The sequence below is a fragment of the Canis lupus genome, chromosome 26 (assembly GCF_048164855.1).
Source record: "Canis lupus baileyi chromosome 26, mCanLup2.hap1, whole genome shotgun sequence".
In the NCBI taxonomy this organism is placed as follows: Eukaryota; Metazoa; Chordata; class Mammalia; order Carnivora; family Canidae; genus Canis; species Canis lupus.
Genome location: NC_132863.1, coordinates 2,656,683 through 2,660,026, shown reverse-complemented (window position 1 = coordinate 2,660,026; position 3,344 = coordinate 2,656,683).

The following is a 3,344-nucleotide window of genomic DNA, read 5'->3' as shown; positions in this document are numbered from 1 at the left end:
CAAGAAGAAACTTGGAAGAAATTCAAACACGTGGAGGTTAAAGACCATCTTGCTTAAAAGATGAAAGAGTCAACCAGGAAATTAGAGAAGAATTAAAAAGATTCATGGAAACTAATGAGAATGAAGATACAACCGTTCAAAATCTTTGGGATACAGCAAAAGCAGTCCTGAGAGAGAAATACATCGCAATACAAGCATCCCTCAAAAAATTGGGAAAAACTCAAATACACAAGCTAACCATGTACCTAAAGGAACTCGAGAAAGAAGCAAATAAAACCTGTACCCAGCAGAAGAGAGTTAATAAAGATTCAAGCAGAACTCAATGAAATAGAGACCAGAACAACTGTAGAACAGACCAACAAAACCAGGAGTTAGTTCTTTGAAACAATTAATAAGACAGATAAACCATTAGCCAACCTTATTAAAAACAAAAGAGAAAAGACTCTAATTAATAAAATCATGAATGAACAAGGAGAGATAACAAACAATACCAAGGAAATACAAACGATTTTAAAAAACAAGTTATGAACAGCTATACGCCAATAAATTAGGCAATCTAGAAGAAATGGGCGCATTTCTGGAAAACCGCAAACTACCAAAACTGGAGCAGGAAGAAATAGAAAAGCTGAACAGGCCAATAACCAGGGAGGAAATTGAAGCAATCATCAAAAACCTCCCAAAACACAAAAGCCCAGGGCCAGATAGCTTCCCAGGGGAATTCTATCAAATGTTTAAAGAAGAAACAATATCTATTCTAATAAAGCTGTTCCAAAAGTTAGAAAGGAATGGAATACTTCCAAACTCATTCTAGGAGGCCAGCATCACCTTAATTCCAAAACCAGACAAAGATCCCACCAAAAAGGAGAATTATACACCAATATCCCTGATGAACACAGATGCAAAAATTGTCAACAAGATACTAGCCAACAGGATCCCATAGTACATTAAGATTATTCACCATGACCAAGTAGGATTTATCTCTGTGATGCAAGGCTGGTTCAACATTCATAAAGCAATCAACATGATAGGTCATATCAACAAGAGAAAAACCAAGAACCTTATGATCCTCTCAGTAGATGCAGAGAGAGCATTTAACAAAATACAGCATCCATTCCTGATCAGAAGTCTTCAGAGTGTAGGGATAGAGGGAACATTCCTCAGTATCTTAAAAGCCATCTACGAAAAGCCCACAGTAAATATCATTCTCACTGGGGAAACACTGGGAGCCTTTCCCCTAAGATCGGGACCAAGACAGGGATGTCCACTCTCACCACTGCTATTCAACATAGTGCTAGAAGTCCTAGCCTCAGCAATCAGGCAACAAAAAGAAATAAAAGGCATTCAAATTGGCAAAGAAGAAGTCAAACTCTCCCCCCTTTGCAGATAACATGATACTGTAGATAGAAAACCCAAAAGCCTCCACCCCAAGATTGCTAGAACTCATACAGCAATTCAACAGCATGGCAGGATACAAAATCAATCCCCAGAAATCAGTGGCATTTCTATACACTAACAATGAAACTGAATAAAGAAAAATTAAGGATCAATCCCATTTATAATTGCACCCAAAAGCATAAGATACCTAGGAATAAACCTAATCAAAGAGGCAAAGGATCTATACCCTAAAAACTACAGAACACTTCTGAAAGAAATGGAGGAAGACACAAAGAGATGGAAAAATATTCCATGCTCATGGATTGGCAGAATTAATATTGTGAAAATGTCAATGTTACCCAGGGCAATATACACGTTTAATGCAATCCCTATCAAAATACCATGGACCTTCTTCAGACATTGGAACAAATCATCTTAAGATTTGTCTGGAATCAGAAAAGACCCTGAATAGCCAGGGGAATATTAAAAAAACAAAACCATAGCTGGGGGCATCACAATGCCAGATTTCAGGTTGTACTACAAAGCTGTGGTCATCAAGACAGTGTGGTCCTGGCACAAAAACAGACACATAGATCAATGGAACAGAATAGAGAACCCAGACCCAGACGTGGACCCTGAACTTTATGGTCAATATTCGATAAAGGAGGAAAGACTATCCATTGGAAGAAAGACCGTCTCTTCAATAAATGGTGCTGGGAAAATTGGACATCCACATGCAGAAGAATGAAACTAGACCACTCTCTTGCACCATACACAAAGATACACTCAAAATGGATGAAAGATCTAAATGTGAGACAAGATTCCATCAAAATCCTAGAGGAGAACACAGGCAACACCCTTTCTGAACTTGGCCACAGCGACTTCTTGCAAGATACATCCATGAAGGCAAGAGAAACAAAAGCAAAAATGAACTATTGTGACTTCATCAAGATAAGAAGCTTCTGCACAACAAAGGATACAGTCACCAAAACTCAAAGACAACCTACAGAATGGGAGAAGATATTTGCAAATGACGTATCAGATAAAGGGCTAGTTTCCAAGATCTATAAAGAACTTATTAAACTCAACAGCAAAGAAACAATCTAATCATGAAATGGGCAAAAGACATGAAGAGAAATCTCACAGAGGAAGACATAGACATGGCCAACAAGCACATGAGAAAATGCTCTGCATCACTGGCCATCAGGGAAATACAAATCAAAACCACAATGAGATACCACCTCACACCAGTGAGAATGGGGAAAATTAACAAGACAGGAAACAACAAATGCTAGAGAGGATGTGGAGCCAGGGGAACCTCCACATTCTTGCAAGAATGTGAACTGGTGCAGCCTCTCTGGAAAATTGTGTGGAGGTTCCTCTAAGAATTAAAAATTGAACTGCCTTATGACCCAGCAGTTGCACTGCTGGGGATTTACCCCAAAGATACAGATGCAGTGAAGCGCCGGGACACCTGCACCCCGATGTTTCTAGCAGCAATGGCCACAATAGCCAAACTGTGGAAGGAGCCTCGGTGTCCATCGAAAGATGAATGGATAAAGAAGATGTGGTCTATGTATACAATGGAATATTCCTCAGCCATTAGAAATGACAAATACCCACCATTCATTTGCTTCAACGTGGATGGAACTGGAGGGTATTATGCTGAGTGAAGTAAGTCATTTAGAAAAGGACAAACATTATATGGTCTCATTCATTTGGGGAATATAAAAAAATAGTGAAAGGGAATAAAGTGGAAAGGAGAGAAAATGAGTGGAAATATCATTGAGGGTGACGGAACATGAGAGACTCCTAACTCTGGGAAATGAACAAGGGGTGGTGGAAAGGGAGGTGGGTGGGGGGTTGGGGTGACTGGGTGATGGGCACTGAGGGGGGCACTTGACAGGATGAGCACTGGGTGTTATGCTATATGTTGGCAAATTGAATTTCAATCAAAAACATATATACAA